Source organism: Puntigrus tetrazona, unplaced genomic scaffold (genome assembly GCF_018831695.1).
Source record: "Puntigrus tetrazona isolate hp1 unplaced genomic scaffold, ASM1883169v1 S000001003, whole genome shotgun sequence".
NCBI lineage: Eukaryota > Metazoa > Chordata > Actinopteri > Cypriniformes > Cyprinidae > Puntigrus > Puntigrus tetrazona.
Genome location: NW_025048598.1, coordinates 1 through 12658, shown reverse-complemented (window position 1 = coordinate 12658; position 12658 = coordinate 1). Strand labels below are relative to the sequence as shown.

Sequence of the window (12658 nt, the reverse complement as noted above, 5' to 3'; positions counted from 1 at the left end):
ACATAAAAAAATACTTCAAAATGAGCTACATTAAAGATAAGAGCATTAGTTAAGTAGTTAAAACAGTCAAACTCTGTTTAAAGAACAGCTACTTTAAAGGCAATTGAATTAAATAAGCAGTAAGGGAAAGCAAAGAGCTGGTCAAACTTTGGCCACACTAAGGGCCAGTGTATTAGATAAGTAGTGAAAAACTCAAAACTTACAGCACCTGGTATTCCTAGGCAGTCTCCCATCCAAGTACTAACTAGGCCCAACTCTGCTTAGCTTCTGAGATCAGACGAGATCAGGCGTGAACAGGGTGGTATGGCCGTAAGTTTAAAGCTGCTGCAAAAAGCCCCTATTTTAAGGTGAGGCACACTAAGTGCCATTATACTAGATAAGTAATGAATGAAATACAAAAAAATACTTCAAAATGAGCTACATTAAAGATAAGAGCATTAGTTAAGTAGTTAAAAACAGTCAAACTCTGTTTAAAGAACAGCTACTTTAAAGGCAATTGAATTAAATAAGCAGTAAGGGAAAGCAAAGAGCTGGTCAAACTTTGGGCCACACTAAGGGCCAGTGTATTAGATAAGTAGTGAAAAACTCAAAACTTACAGCACCTGGTATTCCTAGGCAGTCTCCCATCCAAGTACTAACTAGGCCCAACTCTGCTTAGCTTCTGAGATCAGACGAGATCAGGCGTGAACAGGGTGGCATGGCCAGAAGCGAAAAGCTGCTGCAAAAGCCCCTATTTTAAGGTGAGGCACACTAAGTGCCATTATACTAGATAAGTAATGAATGAAATACAAAAAAATACTTCAAAATGAGCTACATTAAAGATAAGAGCATTAGTTAAGTAGTTAAAAACAGTCAAACTCTGTTTAAAGAACAGCTACTTTAAAGGCAATTGAATTAAATAAGCAGTAAGGGAAAGCAAAGAGCTGGTCAAACTTTGGCCACACTAAGGGCCAGTGTATTAGATAAGTAGTGAAAAACTCAAAAACTTACAGCACCTGGTATTCCTAGGCAGTCTCCCATCCAAGTACTAACTAGGCCCAACTCTGCTTAGCTTCTGAGATCAGACGAGATCAGGCGTGAACAGGTGGTATGGCCGTAGCTTAAGCAAAGCTGCTGCAAAAAGCCCCTATTTTAAGGTGAGGCACACTAAGTGCCATTATACTAGATAAGTAATGAATGAAATACAAAAAAAAAAAAATACTTCAAAATGAGCTACATTAAAGATAAGAGCATTAGTTAAGTAGTTAAAAACAGTCAAACTCTGTTTAAAGAACAGCTACTTTAAAGGCAATTGAATTAAATAAGCAGTAAGGGAAAGCAAAGAGCTGGTCAAACTTTGGCCACACTAAGGGCCAGTGTATTAGATAAGTAGTGAAAAACTCAAAACTTACAGCACCTGGTATTCCTAGGCAGTCTCCCATCCAAGTACTAACTAGGCCCAACTCTGCTTAGCTTCTGAGATCAGACGAGATCAGGCGTGAACAGGGTGGTATGGGGCGTAAAGCAAAAGCTGCTGCAAAGCCCCTATTTTAAGGTGAGGCACACTAAGTGCCATTATACTAGATAAGTAATGAATGAAATACAAAAAAATACTTCAAAATGAGCTACATTAAAGATAAGAGCATTAGTTAAGTAGTTAAAAATAGTCAAACTCTGTTTAAAGAACAGCTACTTTAAAGGCAATTGAATTAAATAAGCAGTAAGGGAAAGCAAAGAGCTGGTCAAACTTTGGCCACACTAAGGGCCAGTGTATTAGATAAGTAGTGAAAAACTCAAAACTTACAGCACCTGGTATTCCCTAGGCAGTCTCCCATCCAAGTACTAACTAGGCCCAACTCTGCTTAGCTTCTGAGATCAGACGAGATCAGGCGTGAACAGGGTGGTATGGCCGTAAGCTTAAAGCTGCTGCAAAAGCCCCTATTTTAAGGTGAGGCACACTAAGTGCCATTATACTAGATAAGTAATGAATGAAATACAAAAAAAAAAAAAATACTTCAAAATGAGCTACATTAAAGATAAGAGCATTAGTTAAGTAGTTAAAAAGTCAAACTCTGTTTAAAGAACAGCTACTTTAAAGGCAATTGAATTAAATAAGCAGTAAGGGAAAGCAAAGAGCTGGTCAAACTTTGACCACACTAAGGGCCAGTGTATTAGATAAGTAGTGAAAAACTCAAAACTTACAGCACCTGGTATTCCTAGGCAGTCTCCCATCCAAGTACTAACTAGGCCCAACTCTGCTTAGCTTCTGAGATCAGACGAGATCAGGCGTGAACAGGGTGGTATGGCCGTAAGCAAAGCTGCTGCAAAAAGCCCCTATTTTAAGGTGAGGCACACTAATGCCATTATACTAGATAAGTAATGAATGAAATACAAAAAAATACTTCAAAATGAGCTACATTAAAGATAAGAGCATTAGTTAAGTAGTTAAAAACAGTCAAACTCTGTTTAAAGAACAGCTACTTTAAAGGCAATTGAATTAAATAAGCAGTAAGGGAAAGCAAAGAGCTGGTCAAACTTTGAGATCAGACGTGAATTTTTTTTTTTTTTTTTTTTTTTTTTTTTTTTTTTTATTATCAAAAGTATCAAATCAATACAACTCATTAACACAGTGTGACATAGCCATTCATACAATAAACGCAAAATCCTCCATTCAAATTTTCACATCACCAAACATTTACACACATATAATCATCCTATGTCATTTAACATTACAAATATAATTCTCCATCTTTAGAAATTTAAACTCAATCCTCCTTTGTCTTCCACAGATATAAGTCTATATCCATTAATAAAAGCTTTTTCAAAAACATCTTTGCTCAGATATTTCCACATTAGATAAATACTTTTTCCACAACAGTCCTGAACATCACAGCTACGCCCACTTTTTTTCCCTTCATAATATGCCAAATTCCTCTCTCGCCCATATTGCATACCTTGCATGACTTAAAATAAAGTTACACAAATTAACCTTCTTATCCTTATGATTCATACATTCACCAAATAAAAACAATTTTTTCCATTCATTTCCTGTTACATCTTTTCCCCATTCCTCCTTTACTACATTTTTCAATTTTTCATGAAACACAACAAGCTCTTTGCATTCAAAAAAGATATGCATCAAAGTCTCCGGGTCAATCTTACATACATCACATTCTCTGTTCACATTCTTATTTATTTGATGAATTACCACCTTTGTATATATTCTATTATGTCTTAATTTGAAGTCTAAATTTTCACAGTCCAGTCCATTATATTTCACACTTAAATTCTTCCATATTGTTTTAACGTTAAATCCTGGGAAGAGTTTTGGCCAAACAGCTTCTGATGCAGGCAATTTAATTTCCTTTTTCAGGAATATTTTATATATCAGCTTAGTATTTATATCAGCTAAAGGTTTCTTTTACCATTTTCAACATAAAACATTTCTGGCATTCCCAATTTCCCGGTTTAACCGCTTTCTCTCTCAATCCCTTCCACCCAGCTCCTGGGCAAACTTATTTTAATGTTTTCACATACAGAGTCCACTTTTGATTTTTCAATTTCTCATCCCACTCTACCACATAATCATAAATGGCTCTATTTGGTAAAAACCTTTATGTATTCATAAGCCATATCCTTTACCTGTCTTACTCCTGCTTTCATGTACAGTCTATTATAAAACATTTTCCCTTTCATCCGTATCTTTGGGTTCAAAAATATTGGCTGCTTGTGTATTTGGTTTATATTTTCACACTCATACTCTACATTCACTAAAAATTCAGACCATGCACTCAATACTTCTTTATAAAACAGTGGCATATCTTCAATCATTGGCTTCTTTAAGGCCATGAATATCCCTTCTTCTCCACAACCACTACTTTTGTCCAGAAGATCTCTCATAAAACCCTTCCATCCATATTCCACTTTATCATATAAGTACTTCTTTATTGTTTTCACTCTTACTGCTTTCCTTTTACATCTAAATCAATCAGCCTCAACCCACCCTCCTTGTAATCTGCTATTAATGTTTTTGTTGATATTTTCACCTTTCCCCTCCACAAAAATGTGTTCACAACCTCCTCATTTCATTCAACACCCAATCCGTAGATCAATTACTCCCATCACATAATTACATTTAACAAGCAATAGTGAATTAACTACAACTACCATTCCTCTTAATCTTAAATCTCTTAATCTCCAAAACTGTAAAACCTGTTTTATTTTATTTAAAATCCCAGTCCATGTAGCATCTCTCGCCTCTTTTGCATTTACTCCTATATTCACACCTAAAATCTTTATATATTCTTTCGCTACTTTAAAAGGAATATCTTGTCCTTCTATATCTGTTCCACCTACACTCATTATTTCTGATTTATCAACATTTATTTTAGCACCTGATGCTTTACCGTATGTTTCCATATGTTTCATTACCCTATTTATACTCTCTCTATCTTTGACTGTAAATGTTGTGTCATCTGCATACTGATGAATTATGCTCATTCCCCCATATGGAATTTGGATTCTTTATTTCCTTATCTTTTTAACTAATGTTGCCAAAGGATCAGCCATTATCGAATACAGCAATGCCGACAACGGACATCCCTGCCTAACTGACCTCTCTATAGGAAATGAGTCTGTTAAAACACCATTAATCTTTACACAACTTTTTGAATTACTATACAACAACTTTATCCATCTTAAAATCCTCTCCCCGAAACCGAATCTTCTCATTACTTGCTCTATAAAACTGTGCTCTACCCTATCAAATGCCTTATTTAAATCCATACTTAAAATCAAACCCCTCCCCATCCTTTCCCATTTTGTCCACAACATCTCTTATTGTGCACACTGTATCTGAAATATCCCTGCCTGGTATACTATATGCTTGACTTGGTGATATTATACTCCCCACTATCTCTTTTATTCTATTTGCCAGTACTTTTGTCAGTATCTTATAATCTGTATTTAAAAGGCTCAAAGGCCTGTAATTTTCCAACTTAAGCCGACTACCTTTATTTTTATACAAGATATTGATTACCCCTAAAGTCAATGATTCTGGCACTTCCGCTCTCTCTTCCATAGTTTTATATAGCTTCCATAAATGGGCGCTAAAACCTCGATGAACGCCTTATAAAACTCGTGTGTTAACCCATCCGATCCTGGGCTTTTATTTGGTTTTGTTTGTTTTATTGCTTCTTTTATTTCTTCTATGCTTATTTCTCTATCACACATATTTTTATCGCCTCTTTTAACTTAGCACTCAACGTATCTAAAACTTCATCTACGCACTCTTGTTTTACACCTTTTTCTTAAACAATCCCGCATAAAATGCCTCCACCACTCCTATTATTTCCACATAATCAGTTACCTTTACACCTTTTCCATTCTCCAATTCCATTATATGATTTCTCTTCTGCTTTCTTTTTCTAGATTCAGAAAGAATTTTGTACTCCTCTCTCCTCAACCGCATACTGTGCTCTCTACTTTTACTTTTGCACCCTCACTTTTTTTCTATTTCATACTCTGTCCATTTCTGTTTTTATCTGACAATAACATTCTTTGCCGTACTCAGGATTACTTTCTATTTTTTTGCTTCTTTTCTCCAATGCCTTTTTCAGTGCTTCTATTCTACTTTTCCTCATAAAGTCCCTTTGCTTTGAATACCTAATGCTTCTTCTTTTAATTTTTCTTTCATTCCTTCCCACCACTCACACACATTTTCATCAAACAAAGGGTTTTCCATTTCATAACTTATGCATTTTCTAATATTTTCCTTATAAGCCTCTTCAGTTAATATGGATGAATTCAAACACCACACTCCCTCCTCTTTCTCCCAGATTTATACCTATCTTTACTTTTATAGCTGCATGATCACTTATGCCTAAAAACTGTATTTCACATTTTTAACATAATTTAATATTTCTTTTAACTAAACAGAAATCTATCCTGCTTTGTTTTAAGCTTCCCATTACCATTTGCCTTCTAGAAAACTCTCTCTCAAATGGGTTCTTCTCCAAACATCTACCATTTCATCACTTTGCATCCACTCATTTAGATATTTCCTAGACACATCTGATTTAAAATTAGCAGTGCTTGAAGCATCTAATCTTGTGCACCACACATTGAAATCTCCAACCACTATACATTTACCTGTACATAATGGCTTTGTTTCTTTAAAAAGTTCCTTTCTTTCAGCCTCTACATTTGGTGCATATATATTTATCAATCTAAACAATTCATTACAAAACACAAATTCTATAACTAACAATCTCCCCTTATCATCTTTATATATTTGCTTTACACATTTCAGTTTTTCTCTTTTTATCAAAATTGCAACACCACATGCTTTTTGAGTCCCGTGATTAACTAAAATATCTTCTTCCCATAATTTTTTAATATTTTCCATAATTCCCTCTGTCCAATGTGTCTCTTGTAAACAAATTATGTCTGCTTTCAACATACCAATCACCTTCTCAACCTTTTTTGATTCTCTTAGTCCATTACTATTTAAGCATGCAATGTTCATTGTGCCCCACATAGCGAAAATTGCAGTTAAAAGGGTTCTATAATGCATTTAAATATACTCAAAGTCTTACTTTTTCCCCCTATACTCCATCTCTTTCTTTCTTTCTTTTCCTCTGCATGATCTTCTCCTCACATGTGTCCATTTCTCTCCCTCCATTTGATTCTGGAGTCTCTTGCACCACATTCTTTCCCCTTCCCACTGACCTTCTCCTCACCTGAAACGCCATGCCTTGACTTTTGGCATTACTGCCTTCTTGGCTCGCAATACCACTTTTTGCTGTCTTCCTCTCTTCTTCAGTCCTCGGTCCTTTCTCTTCTCTCTCTCTCTCTCTCTGACCCGAGATCACGCCCTTTGACAGGTCTCTCCTCAGAGCCTCTCTGTTCTGCTGTGTCTTCTTTTCTGCTCCCATTGTCTCTTCTCACCTCCTCCACGGCCACAGAATCTTCCCCTCCTCATTCTCCTCTTCCCTCTTCCACCTCATACAGATCCGTCCACTTCTCATCACTTCCTCTTCTTCAATCTCCACCACAGTTTCGCACACACACAAAATCCAGTTCCCATCTTGCACACGTTGCAGATCCCTTCATTACATTCCCAGCATAATGTCCTTGTTTGGCACACCTGAAACACTTGAAGCTCGGACAGTCTCTCACAACATGCCCAGGCTGAATGCACAAACGACACACTTTCACCTGTCTATCATGTATTACTCGAAAGTGCTCAGCACCTCCCACTGTGTCAAACTTTGTGGAATATGGCAACGATTTGACGGTGTCTGTGAACTTCACTTTCAAAAATCTTGTTCCATCCGCGATATCAGTTCCTGGCCACATTCTCCTTTTAATTCTTGAAACCGCCATCACTCCCATTCCGTCAGCTTTTTCAATATTCTCCCATCCAAGTTCATCGTCCTGATATATGTGGGCAGACCCAGGAACGAAACCACCAACTCTGTGCTGCTTATTTCTCTCGCCATGATTCTGCTCTTTTTTTATATTTAGTCCATCCAGTAATTTCTCCTTTCCTTTCTCCTCCTGCATAGTCAGCTCATATTCTCTTGGCGTTTTATATCTGCATCCAATAACCACTCCACATTCTTCTTTTACTTTCTTCAACAATTCCATCATAGTAATTCTGTCATCTCCATCTATCACCACGTGTACAGTTAGATGCTTGTCATAATTTCTCTTACTTTGTTCGCCATCACTGACTGTCTCCTTCAAATTCCTCTTGTCCAATCTGTTTTCCTTCTCCATGTTCTTTTTCTGCATTTTCCACCTTCTCAGAAACAGAAATATTTATCCCCAAACAGCAAGAGCTGCCTGGGGATTAAAACAACTGCTCAAACAAAAATCCCTGCTTATTTGACGTAGTTTTCAAACAATAAAGTGTTCCAAGCTCTTCCAAACAATCAATCTCCACCTGTTCTCGCCACTGACTCACTCACTTCCTGAATTCCACTAGAGGGCGCTCAGGTGGTATGGCCGTAAGCTAAAGCTGCTGCAAAAGCCCCTATTTTAAGGTGAGGCACACTAAGTGCCATTATACTAGATAAGTAATGAATGAAATACAAAAAAAAAAATACTTCAAAATGAGCTACATTAAAGATAAGAGCATTAGTTAAGTAGTTAAAAACAGTCAAACTCTGTTTAAAGAACAGCTACTTTAAAGGCAATTGAATTAAATAAGCAGTAAGGGAAAGCAAAGAGCTGGTCAAACTTTGGCCACACTAAGGGCCAGTGTATTAGATAAGTAGTGAAAAACTCAAAACTTACAGCACCTGGTATTCCTAGGCAGTCTCCCATCCAAGTACTAACTAGGCCCAACTCTGCTTAGCTTCTGAGATCAGACGAGATCAGGCGTGAACAGGGTGGTATGGCCGTAAGCTAAAGCTGCTGCAAAAAGCCCCCTATTTTAAGGTGAGGCACACTAAGTGCCATTATACTAGATAAGTAATGAATGAAATACAAAAAAATACTTCAAAATGAGCTACATTAAAGATAAGAGCATTAGTTAAGTAGTTAAAAACAGTCAAACTCTGTTTAAAGAACAGCTACTTTAAAGGCAATTGAATTAAATAAGCAGTAAGGGAAAGCAAAGAGCTGGTCAAACTTTGGCCACACTAAGGGCCAGTGTATTAGATAAGTAGTGAAAAAACTCAAAAACTTACAGCACCTGGTATTCCTAGGCAGTCTCCCATCCAAGTACTAACTAGGCCCAACTCTGCTTAGCTTCTGAGATCAGACGAGATCAGGCGTGAACAGGGTGGTATGGCCGTAAGCTAAAGCTGCTGCAAAAGCCCCCTATTTTAAGGTGAGGCACACTAAGTGCCATTATACTAGATAAGTAATGAATGAAATACAAAAAAAAACTTCAAAATGAGCTACATTAAAGATAAGAGCATTAGTTAAGTAGTTAAAAACAGTCAAACTCTGTTTAAAGAACAGCTACTTTAAAGGCAATTGAATTAAATAAGCAGTAAGGGAAAGCAAAGAGCTGGTCAAACTTTGACCACACTAAGGGCCAGTGTATTAGATAAGTAGTGAAAAACTCAAAAACTTACAGCACCTGGTATTCCTAGGCAGTCTCCCATCCAAGTACTAACTAGGCCCAACTCTGCTTAGCTTCTGAGATCAGACGAGATCAGGCGTGAACAGGTGGTATGGCCGTAAGCGAAAGCTGCTGCAAAAAGCCCCTATTTTAAGGTGAGGCACACTAAGTGCCATTATACTAGATAAGTAATGAATGAAATACAAAAATACTTCAAAATGAGCTACATTAAAGATAAGAGCATTAGTTAAGTAGTTAAAAACAGTCAAACTCTGTTTAAAGAACAGCTACTTTAAAGGCAATTGAATTAAATAAGCAGTAAGGGAAAGCAAAGAGCTGGTCAAACTTTGGCCACACTAAGGGCCAGTGTATTAGATAAGTAGTGAAAAACTCAAAACTTACAGCACCTGGTATTCCTAGGCAGTCTCCCATCCAAGTACTAACTAGGCCCAACTCTGCTTAGCTTCTGAGATCAGACGAGATCAGGCGTGAACAGGTGGTATGGCCGTAAGCTAAAAGCTGCTGCAAAAAGCCCCCTATTTTAAGGTGAGGCACACTAAGTGCCATTATACTAGATAAGTAATGAATGAAATACAAAAAAAAAAATACTTCAAAATGAGCTACATTAAAGATAAGAGCATTAGTTAAGTAGTTAAAAACAGTCAAACTCTGTTTAAAGAACAGCTACTTTAAAGGCAATTGAATTAAATACAGTAAGGGAAAGCAAAGAGCTGGTCAAACTTTGGCCACACTAAGGGCCAGTGTATTAGATAAGTAGTGTGAAACTCAAAAACTTACAGCACCTGGTATTCCTAGGCAGTCTCCCATCCAAGTACTAACTAGGCCCAACTCTGCTTAGCTTCTGAGATCAGACGAGATCAGGCGTGAACAGGGTGGTATGGCCGTAAGCTAAAAGCTGCTGCAAAAGCCCTATTTTTAAGGTGAGGCACACTAAGTGCCATTATACTAGATAAGTAATGAATGAAATACAAAAAAATACTTCAAAATGAGCTACATTAAAGATAAGAGCATTAGTTAAGTAGTTAAAAACAGTCAAACTCTGTTTAAAGAACAGCTACTTTAAAGGCAATTGAATTAAATAAGCAGTAAGGGAAAGCAAAGAGCTGGTCAAACTTTGGCCACACTAAGGGCCAGTGTATTAGATAAGTAGTGAAAAACTCAAAAACTTACAGCACCTGGTATTCCTAGGCAGTCTCCCATCCAAGTACTAACTAGGCCCAACTCTGCTTAGCTTCTGAGATCAGACGAGATCAGGCGTGAACAGGGTGGTATGGCCGTAAGCTAAAGCTGCTGCAAAAGCCCCTATTTTAAGGTGAGGCACACTAAGTGCCATTATACTAGATAAGTAATGAATGAAATACAAAAAAATACTTCAAAATGAGCTACATTAAAGATAAGAGCATTAGTTAAGTAGTTAAAAACAGTCAAACTCTGTTTAAAGAACAGCTACTTTAAAGGCAATTGAATTAAATAAGCAGTAAGGGAAAGCAAAGAGCTGGTCAAACTTTGACCACACTAAGGGCCAGTGTATTAGATAAGTAGTGAAAAACTCAAAAACTTACAGCACCTGGTATTCCTAGGCAGTCTCCCCATCCAAGTACTAACTAGGCCCAACTCTGCTTAGCTTCTGAGATCAGACGAGATCAGGCGTGAACAGGGTGGTATGGCCGTAAGCTAAAGCTGCTGCAAAAGCCCCTATTTTAAGGTGAGGCACACTAAGTGCCATTATACTAGATAAGTAATGAATGAAATACAAAAAAAAAATACTTCAAAATGAGCTACATTAAAGATAAGAGCATTAGTTAAGTAGTTAAAAACAGTCAAACTCTGTTTAAAGAACAGCTACTTTAAAGGCAATTGAATTAAATAAGCAGTAAGAGAAAGCAAAGAGCTGGTCAAACTTTGACCACACTAAGGGCCAGTGTATTAGATAAGTAGTGAAAAACTCAAAAACTTACAGCACCTGGTATTCCTAGGCAGTCTCCCATCCAAGTACTAACTAGGCCCAACTCTGCTTAGCTTCTGAGATCAGACGAGATCAGGCGTGAACAGGGTGGTATGGCCGTAAGCTTAAAGCTGCTGCAAAAAGCCCCTATTTTAAGGTGAGGCACACTAAGTGCCATTATACTAGATAAGTAATGAATGAAATACAAAAAAATAAATACTTCAAAATGAGCTACATTAAAGATAAGAGCATTAGTTAAGTAGTTAAAAACAGTCAAACTCTGTTTAAGGTACAGCTACTTTAAAGGCAATTGAATTAAATAAGCAGTAAGGGAAAGCAAAGAGAGCTGGTCAAACTTTGACCACACTAAGGGCCAGTGTATTAGATAAGTAGTGAAAAACTCAAAAACTTACAGCACCTGGTATTCCTAGGCAGTCTCCCATCCAAGTACTAACTAGGCCCAACTCTGCTTAGCTTCTGAGATCAGACGAGATCAGGCGTGAACAGGGTGGTATGGCCGCAAGCTAAAGCTGCTGCAAAAAGCCCTTTATTTTAAGGTGAGGCACACTAAGTGCCATTATACTAGATAAGTAATGAATGAAATACAAAAAAATACTTCAAAATGAGCTACATTAAAGATAAGAGCATTAGTTAAGTAGTTAAAACAGTCAAACTCTGTTTAAAGAACAGCTACTTTAAAGGCAATTGAATTAAATAAGCAGTAAGGGAAAGCAAAGAGCTGGTCAAACTTTGACCACACTAAGGGCCAGTGTATTAGATAAGTAGTGAAAAACTCAAAAACTTACAGCACCTGGTATTCCTAGGCAGTCTCCCATCCAAGTACTAACTAGGCCCAACTCTGCTTAGCTTCTGAGATCAGACGAGATCAGGCGTGAAACAGGGTGGTATGGCCGTAAGCTAAAGCTGCTGCAAAAAGCCCCTATTTTAAGGTGAGGCACACTAAGTGCCATTATACTAGATAAGTAATGAATGAAATACAAAAAAAAAAAAACTTCAAAATGAGCTACATTAAAGATAAGAGCATTAGTTAAGTAGTTAAAAACAGTCAAACTCTGTTTAAAGAACAGCTACTTTAAAGGCAATTGAATTAAATAAGCAGTAAGGGAAAGCAAAGAGCTGGTCAAACTTTGGCCACACTAAGGGCCAGTGTATTAGATAAGTAGTGAAAAACTCAAAAACTTACAGCACCTGGTATTCCTAGGCAGTCTCCCATCCAAGTACTAACTAGGCCCAACTCTGCTTAGCTTCTGAGATCAGACGAGATCAGGCGTGAACAGGGTGGTATGGCCGTGAAGCTAAAGCTGCTGCAAAAAGCCCCCTATTTTTAAGGTGAGGCACACTAAGTGCCATTATACTAGATAAGCAATGAATGAAATACAAAAAAATACTTCAAAATGAGCTACATTAAAGATAAGAGCATTAGTTAAGTAGTTAAAAACAGTCAAACTCTGTTTAAAGAACAGCTACTTTAAAGGCAATTGAATTAAATAAGCAGTAAGGAAAGCAAAGAGCTGGTCAAACTTTGACCACACTAAGGGCCAGTGTATTAGATAAGTAGAAAAAACTCAAAACTTACAGCACCTGGTATTCCTAGGCAGTCTCCCCATCCAAGTACT

The 12658-nt window shown here is 37.3% G+C and overlaps 8 non-coding genes and 9 pseudogenes across 8 annotated transcripts; all 17 read right to left on the bottom strand.

The window, feature by feature from the left end:
• Positions 1–196: 196 nt before the first annotated feature.
• Positions 197–315, bottom strand: LOC122340292. Its single transcript, XR_006250184.1, has one exon. It is a non-coding gene; the product is annotated as a 5S ribosomal RNA (ribosomal RNA).
• Positions 316–590: 275 nt separating this feature from the next.
• Positions 591–709, bottom strand: LOC122340303 (annotated as a pseudogene).
• Positions 710–983: 274 nt separating this feature from the next.
• On the bottom strand, positions 984–1101 carry LOC122340305 (annotated as a pseudogene).
• Positions 1102–1384: 283 nt separating this feature from the next.
• On the bottom strand, positions 1385–1504 carry LOC122340306 (annotated as a pseudogene).
• A 272-nt stretch (positions 1505–1776) lies between these two features.
• LOC122340360 lies at positions 1777–1896 on the bottom strand (annotated as a pseudogene).
• A 278-nt stretch (positions 1897–2174) lies between these two features.
• LOC122340309 lies at positions 2175–2293 on the bottom strand. Its single transcript, XR_006250186.1, has one exon. It is a non-coding gene; the product is annotated as a 5S ribosomal RNA (ribosomal RNA).
• Positions 2294–8273: 5980 nt separating this feature from the next.
• On the bottom strand, positions 8274–8392 carry LOC122340298. Its single transcript, XR_006250185.1, has one exon. It is a non-coding gene; the product is annotated as a 5S ribosomal RNA (ribosomal RNA).
• A 276-nt stretch (positions 8393–8668) lies between these two features.
• LOC122340363 lies at positions 8669–8787 on the bottom strand. Its single transcript, XR_006250220.1, has one exon. It is a non-coding gene; the product is annotated as a 5S ribosomal RNA (ribosomal RNA).
• A 274-nt stretch (positions 8788–9061) lies between these two features.
• LOC122340294 lies at positions 9062–9179 on the bottom strand (annotated as a pseudogene).
• Positions 9180–9450: 271 nt separating this feature from the next.
• LOC122340293 lies at positions 9451–9568 on the bottom strand (annotated as a pseudogene).
• Positions 9569–9846: 278 nt separating this feature from the next.
• Positions 9847–9965, bottom strand: LOC122340352. The gene has a single exon (XR_006250217.1). It is a non-coding gene; the product is annotated as a 5S ribosomal RNA (ribosomal RNA).
• Positions 9966–10239: 274 nt separating this feature from the next.
• Positions 10240–10358, bottom strand: LOC122340341. The gene has a single exon (XR_006250206.1). It is a non-coding gene; the product is annotated as a 5S ribosomal RNA (ribosomal RNA).
• Positions 10359–10631: 273 nt separating this feature from the next.
• On the bottom strand, positions 10632–10751 carry LOC122340366 (annotated as a pseudogene).
• Positions 10752–11027: 276 nt separating this feature from the next.
• LOC122340329 lies at positions 11028–11146 on the bottom strand. Its single transcript, XR_006250195.1, has one exon. It is a non-coding gene; the product is annotated as a 5S ribosomal RNA (ribosomal RNA).
• Positions 11147–11427: 281 nt separating this feature from the next.
• Positions 11428–11546, bottom strand: LOC122340353. The gene has a single exon (XR_006250218.1). It is a non-coding gene; the product is annotated as a 5S ribosomal RNA (ribosomal RNA).
• Positions 11547–11820: 274 nt separating this feature from the next.
• Positions 11821–11940, bottom strand: LOC122340359 (annotated as a pseudogene).
• A 278-nt stretch (positions 11941–12218) lies between these two features.
• LOC122340367 lies at positions 12219–12337 on the bottom strand (annotated as a pseudogene).
• Positions 12338–12658: the final 321 nt, after the last annotated feature.